This window comes from Lepisosteus platostomus, chromosome 9, assembly GCF_059453375.1.
Source record: "Lepisosteus platostomus isolate fLepPlt1 chromosome 9, fLepPlt1.hap1, whole genome shotgun sequence".
NCBI classification, from domain to species: domain Eukaryota; kingdom Metazoa; phylum Chordata; class Actinopteri; order Semionotiformes; family Lepisosteidae; genus Lepisosteus; species Lepisosteus platostomus.
Genome location: NC_142619.1, coordinates 36,921,311 through 36,934,719, shown reverse-complemented (window position 1 = coordinate 36,934,719; position 13,409 = coordinate 36,921,311). Strand labels below are relative to the sequence as shown.

At 35.3% G+C, this 13,409-nt stretch overlaps 1 protein-coding gene across 2 annotated transcripts in view; it reads left to right on the top strand.

Moving 5' to 3' along the window:
• The window catches only part of immp2l (inner mitochondrial membrane peptidase subunit 2), a 444,163-nt gene that overhangs the window by 288,761 nt on the left and 141,993 nt on the right, over positions 1–13,409 (top strand). The window lies entirely within an intron of this gene.

Sequence of the window (13,409 nt, the reverse complement as noted above, 5' to 3'; positions counted from 1 at the left end):
ATATTCCACACAAAGAATCTGTTCCATAGGTATTGCTTTGAAAAGATGATCACAGTGAAAGATCTGTCTGGGTGCTCCAGATGCAGAGAAATGTTCAGACTTTGAAATGCATTTTAAACTCCAGGAGGTGGCCTAAACACAGACTCAAAGTTGTCTCAGATCAGGCTGTCTGAATTTGGAATTTTGATGAGAGTGGTTGTTAAATAAATGAATATAGCTGTCTTTTTTGGTCTAAGCTAAGACACTGTGGGGAATGGAAGCCCAAATATTATACAAAGGAAGACTGAACACCCATTGAGAAAATGTTTTTCCATGGCAGGAGGTATACCATACAGTTGGTCCAAGGCACAGGAAATACATGTGAAAGTAACCGACATACATTTTTTTGTACTGTCCAAAAAGAGAAACATTGAAACAGGACTTTTTTATTTAATGCACTGCATTTTTTAGGTGAAGAGCAGCAAAAATACACAAAACCCCACCACCACCAGACAAACACACAGATATATATATAAATCATCCAGAGAAAAACATATATAGCACTTATGCTACTGTGCTATACAAATGACTGCTAATTTTTTGTTATACACTTGTCATTGACTGATAATAGTCAGACATACTGGGTTATGTGGAATACTACCATTCCAAGTAGAATAGGAATCAAATAAATCTGTTTTTTATGCTACCTGCAAAGATTGGACTTTATTTCTTTATTTTCCCATGCTCTTTATTTCACTCTGCAATTTTGAGAAATGTAAGGAAGGTGTTTAATGGTTTCCATGACATTTTTGCAGTCCCCTTGGAAGCAGCAAAGCATCAGGGGGCTGTAGAATTTATTAACTAAATTTCAGTTATAAATGGTTTACCAGAAACATAAAGGAAATTGTCTTTCTGTTCTCAGAGGAACAATCATAACCAATACGTTGCTGTTATGGAACAACTGCAGTATGTATATCTAAACCAAGACCAAAACTTCCTTAATTAACTAATGGCTCATGTAGCAAAAATAAACAGAGGGTAAGGTTTGCAATAAACTTATTACTATTAAATATTTTACTTGGCAAGATACACGAACAATTTAATCTGATTTTGTAATTTTTCAAAACTTTGTGTTCTGTACTGTAATTGTAAATGATTCAAAGCTTTTAGTCACTTGGTCATCATGAAAAGACCATCGGCTAAAGATGGCCATTTTTGGATGCGATCTTGTGACATCTAGCACAGATGCAACCAATAGAATTACACGTCATCATAGAAAAAAAAGTTTAATAAAGTAAATTAGCAACACTAACAGAGTACTGTTATGTACATGGAACTACAGTAGGTGGATAATAATAGGTTTTATATAAAAATAAGATAATATTATGTAATAAGACAGTAATGAGCTTTTTCTTTCTTTCTGTAGTTTGTTTGGTCACTGACAGCACTGCAAGGCCATGTTCATTCCTTTTTTAGTATAAAATCCAAGTGTAATAAATTTGGGCCTTTCAAAAGAAAACTTTGGACATCTGAGACAACCTATCCAGCCATGTTGTTGAGGCCAATACCATTAAGCTGTTGTGTTGTTAAACTGAGCTGGTTTGGAATTATGGATGAGTGTTCCAGAACAGTGTCTTTAGAGCACAGCATATTATTTAATTTATTCCATTGTAAACTCAACTTTTTCATATCATACGTGCTTTTAATTATTTTAATGTAATGGATAAATATGAAATGAAATACATTGTAGTACATATGGTGTAGTACACTATTACTGGATGTCTAGCATACAATAGTCATACCTATTACTATCATATAATGAAGATACAGCTATGAATACTGTAATGTATGTTTTGGTCATGGGAAGGACATATCACATGAAAAACATGTAGAAATCAAAGCATTGGTGTGTGTCATAGGAACCGGTTCTGACTCCCATGAAGTGTGTTGTTAAAGACCCTATTTGGGACGGTATAATCCAGGAAATACTGGATAAGGACATCAGAGGAAGGTACAGCAGGGTTAGGACACGTTGATAGACATGGGGCGGTGACTGTAATGATCCGGTGCCAGGAGGAAAGGCAGAACCAACCACGTCTAGGGATGTCCAAAATGGGAAGTCAGGGCGGAGTCCGTAACCCAAAGGCCGGGAGATCCATCCAAGACGAAGACACTTAAAATCACCGGGAAGGGGAACCGAGATCAGGAACACAAAGAACTTAAAGTATAATGGAACCAGGCGCTCCGAGCCCTGGACCCAGATGGTCAGATTGCCGGGGAATAAGGCCTGCCATCGGGCTACCCGCGAATATGGGGAATAGGCAAGCCTTGTGGCGTCCATCTTCCAATACTGAGCCAGGGACTGCAGAGATGCTAGGCTTTTAACCAAAATACAAACAAGACACATCAGGAAATAATAAAAACTAATCATAACAGAAAAGGGTAGGAGCGCCCTCTAGAGGGGGGATGTGGAATACAACAATGTGGGCTACTTCTTGTGGTATATACTGTATTTCAGTAGGAGTTCTATGCAATCCTTAAATGAAGGATCATGACACTTGTACTGTTGGTAATAGATGTACTGCAGAATTCCCAGACTGTCCAGAAGTGATGAGGAGTATATTAGTGTATTAGTATTAGTATATTACTCCACTGTATGAAAATAATCCATGATATATATATACAAGCTGCAAGTACAGGTGTTCATTTTACTTCAGATAAACATGGTGCAATGTGTGCTCAGGAGAAGTAACCAAAGGAAAACCCTGGAAGGCCTGAATTAAGGTTCTCTTCATAGGTTCATTTATCTTAAAACTGTATGGCAATAAACCACAATAGTTTACATTACATTCCTTGAGGACCAGGTGAGGACAACAAAATAAAGTTGACCCCAGACGTATAGACAATATTATAGAAGAAATATGTGGAACATTCATAGATTAATGAAATGCAGAGGTTTCCAAAGAGTTTCCTTGTTGCATTTAATGTGTAAAAATGTGTGCTTGTTTGAGTGAACCACTTGAGAGAGCCTGGCTTGTGGGAAAAAGAACACAGCCATAGACAGGGATAGAGTTTAAGTTATTTGAGAGAGGTTGTAAAACATGAGGAAATCCACATGCCTTTCAATGCATTTAATGAGAAAATATGAATAGGCTCCTACTATGACAACTCAGTGAACTGACATGGAAGGAATCTTACTCAAATTCCTCATAGTTCTTGTTTTCTAACATTTTGATCTGTAAGTAGCTTGGCTGGCCGGTTTTGTTTGTACCTTTAGGTTATGTATTGTACATATTTGTCCTTTATTCCAAAAGGTCATATAATTGATTACTAGAGGTATTTTTCACTTCTTATGACCTTTGCCACTCCACCAATGACATTTGAAAGACAGGCATAGTGTACAAATTATGACAGGTTCAGTAAAACAATTTATTAAATAATCAATGATGCAGGGACAACACATTTACATATCACAACTTATTATAGAATACTTTCAGCATGCTACTGTAAGTCAAACACGATGTCATATAGTATATATTTTAATTCTTTTGTGTATTTTATGTGTCCTCTTAACACAATTGCAGCAGATAAAAACTATGCATAGTTAATTTGTTAACCCTAAACTATGAAAAGGTCTTCTTAAGTAAAAAGGAAACATAAGTAAGATGAAAGAAATAAGTAAGAAAACTGACCCTAAACCCAAAATTGGGGAATGCACAAGGAAACTCCACCAAACATGCCTTTTTCACTGTACATATAATCCTGAGATGAACCACAAAGTTCAAGCTCAGTGAGGTGATGAATAGTGTAAACATCATTTGGTGTCACATATACTGTATACTTATACATAATATAATAATCCTAATAATGATAATAATCAGCCATATGACAGTTTCTCTGACTTCTATACTTAGTTAATATAGCTCTCATTGAAGTACAGGTATAATTGTAGTTCTGTTTTGCTCTTTAATTTTAATGTATAAGATAGCATCTTCCAGTTGACTGTCATCATTAAATTAGAAAGGCAATAACCATTCTACTCTTAAGAGGGCAGTATTCAAAATTACTGTGCATGTAATGTGAGGTTAGAGCATTGATTAAATTCCTCACAAGAGAGGGTAAGAAGTGCTGTGAAGATTTACAAAATGAAAAAAGTGGGGAATATGTGAATACTCCAGTCCTATGCATATGAGTTATAGGCACAACACGTTTACAAATCACAGCTTTATTATACCTTGTACAACTTTAACTCCATCACATAATTATAATGATAATTGAGAATGAGATATAAATCAACCAGCCAACCATTGTGCAGCCAAACAAATAATAAACCAAAAGGCTGCAGGGTACTTCTTCATTTGGAGCTAGAACATAAGACTAGGTTAATTTTATCCACTGATGTTTCTGAAGACATTTTCTCTGTGAAGACACTCCAAAAGGCTAAAAGCAAGTGATTGTATTAATGATGTCTGATTGAATTCAGCATAACAAAGATATATATTTTTTTTCATTTTCAGTTGAATTCTTATCAAAATAACCTAAAGGTTTCTATAGAAGTGCTCCAGTTCTACTGTATGTCATCCATAGGTTATTTTCTTTAAGGAAACTTTATACTACACACATATAAAATGTAGAAATAATACGAGCAATACTAAACTACAACTGGATCTACTATTTTTGTCAGAAACACAATATGCCCTTTAAGCCATCATTTGCCAAAGATGTGCAAAATAAATTAATATTCAGAAGTTTAACTAATATGAATCCAAGTTAAGTAAAAGGTTAGGGAAAATGAAAACCAGACAAGAGGGTGGAATCCTTTAGGGCTGGAGTAGGTAAGCACTGTTTAGGCACTCTTTGCAACATACTGTAAAAGGAAAAAAATATCTATATTTGAAAATATAGATTTTTTTCCCTAATTTTCAAAACTAATATCCACTTCAAAATCCCAGATTACTTCTTGCAGAACTGTAGTTTAAGATGTATCTTAACATGCTAGTTCTATTAATGAGTCAGATCAAATACATCAGCAGAATCCATTTTCTAAACTATGACTCATTTCATTTAGTTCATTCTTATCTATGTTTCTACATACATTTGGCTTTTCTTTGGAAACACCAACAATAATAATAATAATAATAATCATCATCATCATCATCAGCTTAATTCATTTCTTTGTTTTTAGTTTTTCCTAAATACTGAAACTTACTTCAGTAAATCTGTCATCCACTTTAGTCTGTCTAAATTTAACTTTTTTTTAATAATAATAAACTTTTTTTTAGTATAGCAACTTTAAAAGTAGCACCTCAAAGCTATTTTAATACTTATACTTACCATAGGTACAGTATGAAAAACTATAAGAATAGCAAATTACAAAATAAGTGCGTACAGTATATTAAATATTAGAAGTAGCAGCAGAAGTTAGAAAATGGAGCAGACACAGACACTAATTAAACAAAAGAAAGATTTGGAGTCTAAATTTAAATTCACTCAGGGTAGCTGACTCTCTAATATCTTTGAGGATAGAATTCCAGAGCTTTGGGGTGTAGCAAGAGAAGCACCTGTCACCCATAGAATATAAATGAGCTTGAGGGACATACTGTATAGAAAACCAGGGCCAGACAAACGAAGCTTGTGAGGTGGAGAGTAGACAGGAAGTGTCAGGAAATGTCTTGGACCTGATAACATCATGTGTTGAGCAGTTTGGTACTATATTTCAATATAATTTCAAAATATCTCTAAATCAGCAGAAAGTGTCCAAAATTTAGAAACAGACAACAATCATACCAGTTGCAAAACAAAAATCCCCCAAAACATTATATGTTTTTATTTTTTATATGTGATTCCAGACCAGTAGCATGTACCTCTTTAGTAAGTCATTTGAGAAAATTGTTAAAAGGCATTGAATCCACCAGGCAGGAGTGAAAGATGATGCTCTCACCATCTCCTTTATTCACATCTAGAAGGTTCCAAGACAAATAATAATAAAACACTTATAAAGCAGTTTTCTCGACACTCCACTCAAAATGCTTTACCGGTAATGGGGACTCCCCTCCACTACCACTGACATGCAGCAGCCACCTGGTGCACCAGTACGCAGTACATACAGTAGTGCACAAGTATGCTCACCACAGCTATCTGTGGGGAGCAGAATAAATTGATGAAGCCAATTTATATATGGGTATTATTAGGAAGCCATGATTGGTAAAGGCCAATGGGAAATTTGGCCAGGATGCCGGGGTAACGAAAACAAAAACGCCCTACTATTTTCGAGAAACACCTTGGCATTTTAATGACCACATAGAGTCAGGACTCTTGAATATGCAAAAAAAAAAAACATGTAGGATCCTTTGAAATGGTGTAGAAAAAAATGTGGTTGGCTTTAATGCCAAGTGTTATGTCTGGTTAAAGACATATGTCTGCTCTTCACTTATAGTACAAAACACCATCCCCACATTGAAGCATGTCAGTAGCAGCATAATTTTATGGGTTTGCTTTTCATTGGCAGGGACTGGTAGGCTTGTCAAAATAGAGGGCAGAAAGGATGGAGCAAAATGTAGACCAATCTTGGAGCAAAACATGGAACAGTCTGCAAACGTTTTGAAACTGGGGTGGAGATTCATATTTCAGTAGGACAATGACCCCAAAAACAAAATCATAGCAACCCTTTAATGGATTAAAGAGAAGAAGGTGCAGTAGTCCAGACGTAAATCAGTTAGAAAATCTGTGGCAGGAACTGAAGCTTGTTGTACAACACTGCTCCCCCAGTAACCTGCAACAGATGGAGCATAAGCGAACTGTTTCCCAGACACAGATGGGGAATGTAAATTGTTTTAAGTCATTTCCAAAGAGGAACAATTTATCGACCTGGTGACAAAAAAACAGGTAGTGTAACACAGCTTGAGGAGGCTAACAGAAAACAGTGTCCAGAGCTTCAATAGATATATTTTATAGGTCACAAAATCCCACAAAAACATCACAGCAGTACGCAAAGGCAGATTTTTCAGCGAGATAATTCTATTTTCAAATACAGTAATTGTGATGAGGTTTACCTTATAAACATTATTGTGAAATCTGTGACAAAATGACAAAAATGGGTAAAATCCAAGATCAAGTAATTTGAGGAAAACCTCAAAACTGTAGCACAGTAGTACATCAGGTAGGCAGACAACAGTAGTAGTCAGGAAAGTGATGGTAGTTCAATTGCAGAGAATAAGCAATAAATTAGTACAGCTAAATCTAGAAATAAATGTAAAGATTAAGTGAATGCATAAATGCAAATTATGGTAGATGACTATACAGTATGCAAAGAATTTGATGTTTAAAAATGAAGTCATTCTTTTACCCAGGTTTAGATTATATAGAATGTTCTACACTGCTACGTGAATTGACTAGTCATGCTGAAGGAGATACAAAATATTGCGCTTTTTAACTTCATGTTTATGTACAGTATTTAGAGTTAATAACCATAGCATTTAAATGTGAAGAGTAAACACACAAGTTTTGGGGAGTCACTGAAAGGTGGTCAGAGATGGTGTAGTTCTGATGTTCATTCAAAGCTAGAAGGAGAATAACTGGGTACAGGATGTTGGAGAAAGACTGGCAGATAAAACTAGGTGGATTTCAAAGGAAAACACTGTTCTTGACATAGAGAGAGGTACTGTAGAAAAGATCGTTATAATCAAGGGAAATGACCTTTCACCTGGAGTGTAATAAGAGGTTCAAGTCAGTAGGTAGCCTCTGACACCTTATTAAATAAAAAAAAACATGAGTGCTAATTTACAGAATATTAAGATACATAATTACAAATCCTGATTAGAAATGGGCAATTGTCATTATTTGGTCCTTGAATCATATATTTAGTTTGATTTTTGACTATGACAACTTTTAATTATGGTTTAAAAAGACAAAAAATATTTTTTCATTCTGTAGCTGCTCCCTTCAGGAAGAAATACTGAAACTTCTTGAATTGTAGAACAATCAGTTCTTCACGAGACTGGTGTTTTGTTGTTTTTGTTGAATTTTGGTATATGTTTTCATGTTTCTTGATTAAGTTCTTTGGTTTGTTTTACTAATTAAACCTTCAGTGAATCTTCTATCAGTCTATCTTCAATGAGAAGCAATTGACCTTAGACCACAAAGTAATGTAATATACAGTATAGACAAACTACTTCAATTGGTACAGTACATGTACATCTACATCTAGATGTGCAGAGGCTATTTTTAAATTATTTTATGTTTTATATTTATATATACAGTATACTGTATATCAATTTAAATGCAAACAACATCAGAGTACTTTAAAGTGCAACCACCAGCATTCACTATCATTCCAGAAATCTAGAAATCTATTTTTAGACTATGAATATGTTCACAATTTATCTATTTTTTCATGTTGAATGAATTCAACTCTGAAAAAGGAACAAAATGTTTAGCTTTTGTTATTTTATTTTAGGTGACTTAAAGGAAATAAAACAAACATTGTATGCAGTAGAAAAGTGCTGTTGTGCAAGACTGGAAAAAAATTCAATGTCCAGCTTTTTTTCACTCTCCACCCTGGTGTTACTGAGTGAAAATGTAGTTTCCTTTGGTAAGGAATTTATTCTAATTGTGAATAAATGAAAGGTTTATCAGTTGGTGGGTTTTCGATTCTGTACTTCACGATGCAGAGTATGGTTTTGTGTTTGCATCATATCAAAATGTTCGCACAGAACTGGCTCACATTGTGACCTGATGTGTGCACATGCAAAGCCCTTATCTAAACAAGTCAGTTAACGTGTCCTAATTGTGTGCCTGGATGCCTTGAATACATTAAAGCAGATACAAGAATAAATACTTTTAAAAAAGCTATTAAAACTTTGCAATTTCTGTAGTATTCATTTTCTGCTTTGTGAAAACCAATGGACCCAGAATAAGACAGTGAAAAGCATAGCAGACCTGAATGTAACAGAAATATGTAAATACTGTAAATACTAGTTTATTCATATTTGTATTTTAATATATTTTTAATTTCACAATCATATCTCAGTTAACCTCCCACTTCTATTTACAATCATCTGGTCAGTGAAACAGTGATGAAGGTTTTATATATAAAATTGTTCTTTGTCAGACACAATGACTTGGCCAGGTAAGCAATGAATTTATGTTGCTTATTAACAGGCTTAGCAGCTATACTCAGGGTAGAGCTAAAGAAATAAGATTTATTAGACTGTGATTATTGTGTAATAAAAAACACTTTCTCTGCACCAGAGCTTGTGTCAGCATCTTCTCTGCTTCTTTAGTTCATTTAGCTCAATTCACAGCTCTGTACTTGCAATGCCCTTGTCAAATTATCAAGTCTCACAAGAAATTACCTAAAGCCCACACTATCCCTTTTGTTTCTAGAGTTAAGTAAGGTAATATTTCTTTAGCCTATCTGGTGTTTTAGCACACACACACTCTGCTGTTTCTGAAGACAATTTACGAAACAAGTGTCATCCTTTACATGCATTACAAATTGTACATATGAATTCTCTCAGGTTATCTTTATCAAGTAGACTGCTGTTCTGTTCACTCATTCACCAAGGAAAGACAAAGGCCTCTCCTACCTAAGCTGTGATAAATAAGAAATATTCAATTTAACAAAGGTCAACATATTGCAAAGTATCAATGATGATTATGATTTCTATTATTATTCATTTAAAATAAGAGTGGGATTTCGACTTCTGTTGCACCTCATGTTTGATATTTAGAATTTTTATTACAGGAGAGATCACGTCTTTCTTTGACTATATAGTCTTTACGTGCTTCCCGCAATCTCCGCATACTTTCAGTCTCATACACATCAGACTCCAGAGCCAGCAGTACTGTACAATACATGCTTTGGTATGGGAGATGCTGGCTTTTTATCAGTGCTCATGGCATTCTGTTTGATTCACATGGTAACCATTTTAAGCAGAATTTTAAATAAAAAACTAAAAATCTTAACCATAAAACTTTTATGTTGTATTTAAAAACAAATAAAAAAACATATCATTTAATCCTACATTATATATATTAGACTTGTAAAACACTGTTCTTTGCCCTGCTCTAATGTCTAGAGGCAATAAAACAGAAAAATAAGGTAAGCAGAACCTCTATGGTACTTTGTTTCAATGAAGTTATGTGGATATATTTACTGTCCCAAAATAGTAGACTTGATTTTTCTATATAATTTTAGAGCAGTGTTGTTGTGTAGCAGTGATTGCTGCTCTCTCCCAGCTCCTGAGCTCTGAGTTTAATGCTAAACTGGTACACCTAATGTAATGACTCTACATATTTCCCTTGTGTACAGTAAATGTGGGTTTTTCTCCCACATCTAAAGACATACCATCCTAATTGATGTCTCTAAATTGTCCTCCATATGCATGTCTGAACGAATGTGAGTGTGTGTGCTGCAATGGATTATTGCCCCATCTAGGCATAGTCCTATGCTTTGCCCTGTGCTGAAAAGTCCCTTTTGTCACTCAACTTAAATATTATGTTCACCTCCTGCTTGCACTGTATTTTGTTATTTCAGGTTTCTGGATTAGATACAACATTTATTCTCCTTATTACATATAGACACACAGAAATATACAGTATAACTGTAGGTGAAATGGACTATGAATCTAAGATAGGTTAAATGTACTATGTTTGGAAAGCACGTGGGAAGAATAGTTTCTCAATAACTTATGAAAAGCCTTTTATTTTGTTTTTTGGGGCATTTTATGGTATATTAATCTACTGTGCAATTGTAAGTAAATCACTTCTATCAAGCACCAACCTTTATGGTTCATTGAGGAGCCTAATAAAAGCAAATGTGTGATATCATTTACTAATGCTGCTTTACGATCAACCTCCCATTTCAAACTACAGGAAACTGTGACTGACTGGGGAGACATAATGATTTACTGAAATACAAGGATTTAGTCTTGCGGAGTTAAGCACAGCTGCTTCTACTGTCATTGCAAGTTTCAAGAAAATGCTAATAATATTAACTAATTAATGTAATCACCTTTAGTTGTAATATTACTTTGACATGAAGTAATACTTTTTGGAAATAACAAGTAAGATCCAGTTTAATTATAATTAATTAATAATTGCTTACATTTATATAGCGCTTTTCTGGACACTCCACTCAAAGCACTTTACAGGTAATGGGGACTCCCCTCCACCACCACCAATGTGCAGCCCCACCTGGATGATGCGACGGCAGCCATAGTGCGCCAGAACGCTCACCACACATCAGCTATCAGTGGGGAGGAGAGCAGAGTAATGAAGCAATTCATAAATGGGGATTATTAGGAGGCCATGATTGGTAAGGGCCAATTGGAAATTTGGCCAGGATGCCGGGGTTACACCACTACTCTTTTCGAGAAACACCCTGGGATGTCAGGACCTTGGTTTTACGTCTCATGCAAAGGACAGCACCTGCTTACAGTATAATGTCCCCGTCACTTTACTGGGGCATTAGGACCCACATGGACTGCAGGGTGAGCACCCCCTGCTGGCCCCACTAACACCTCTTCCAGCAGCAACCTTAGTTTTTCCCAGGAGGTCTCTCATCCAGGTACTGACCAGGCTCACACCAGCTTAGCTTCAGTGGGTTGCCAGTTGTGAGTTGCAGAGTGAACATTATTTACATAATGTTTAACTATATACACAGATTTGGGGGCCATTTTGTATAAACTCATTTTATCTTAAGTTTGTATATATGTATAGTGTTTTCTTTTACTTGGTGACGTTTGACATGGAATTCAAATCGGGAGGAAGATTAGCACTGGTTAGGACATCATAGGTCTTGGACTTCCTAGAAATTAACCTGTCCTCACTGTACAGTAAGTTAATTTTCTGCTTCAACATTTGTTCTTATTGTAATGCTTGTTTGTGTTTCTGGACCATTATGTTAAATGTGGAGTTATTGTGCAGATAATTATTAATATGTGATTATTGTTTTAGCTATATTTCATCGTCTATTTATATCTTATCATCTCTTTTGGGTTAGTGCCATTTTACTATTTTAGGAATTTTATCTCACTCAACAGAATTTAACAACTGTCAGTGATTTTTCTAACACAGCTCTATGATGTTACAGAAATATATATGTGCTCTGCAAACAATTCCCTTAATAATTTGAACCTCATATTGTATATGCTACACTCATGCAGCCCCTTAAAGTGTGTTAGGACACATTTTCTTCCAAAGCATATCAGATGGTGATTCATGATTAATATAATGGAGTTTATAATGAAAGTTTGGGAGGGATGACAATAGCCAAGTTCAATCAGACTCTGCTCCCAGTAATTCATAATCACTCCTGACATCATTTCCTCACCTAAAACATTAAAATACTGTACGAAATCTCCTTATCTCCTTCGCATACAGTACATCTTTATGCATTCCACCTCTTGACCATCTCCGCATGGGAGTTCTAGAATTCTTGTCCTTCGGCCAGGAGGTTATCCCTAAGCCAGTTGGGTTAAGGGCATTTGTTGGAATTTGCACAACAAAGATGAATGTGCAAAAAAGTATGCACGTATAAAAAGACAAGACACAAAAGGCACACTAGGTTTTTGAATTTAATAATGAAAGAGAGAAGGAACACACTCTGGAAATGCTGCTGGCATGAATGTCTCAATGCAAATCACTAGGACATTCAGGTTCTATGTATCTTCAATAAACTAGATTATAGGGTTTGGGTAACTCCAAGTTGCTGGGGCCTAATATTTATTGCCTTGAAGCGAATTAACTCCCTTTTATTCATGTCCCATTTTGTTAAGTGTCAAATGATATTCACACTTTTTAAAGTGAATGTTATTAATAAAAACCCATATGCTCAATCAGAAAACCTATGGGTGAACAAATTTAAACATCTGCAAAAACTGCAAAGAACGTTAAAAAAATTAGTTAACTGTCATAACAAACTGCATGAAGAAATCAAAAACTAAAATACCATGTATTTTGTATATACCAAGTTGATGGCATAAGTATTCACTGTTGAATCAATGCAGTAAAGTGGAAGCATCTTTGGCAGCAATTACAGCGATACGGTTTTGTAGATAAGTTTCTGCAAACTTTGTACACCAAAATGGTACAGATTTTGTCCATTCTTCATTCTATACTTGTTCAAAATCTTTCAAGATTGTTGGGGATGGTTGATGAACAACAATTTTCAGAACTTGTCACAGATTGTCTGTTGAATTCAGTTGAGGACATTGATTGAACCGCTCAAGAACATTCACTTTCCTGTTACTGTATCTACTGCAGTATAGTGGCTTTGTGCTTCCAGTGAATGTCCTGCTTAAATGTACATTTTTCATGGTCCTTAACTGATAGAAGCAGGATTTTCTGTAAGATTTTCCTGTACTTTGCTCCCTACATTTTCTCCTCAATCTTGACAATATTCCTTGTCTCTGCCGGTGAGAAGCAGC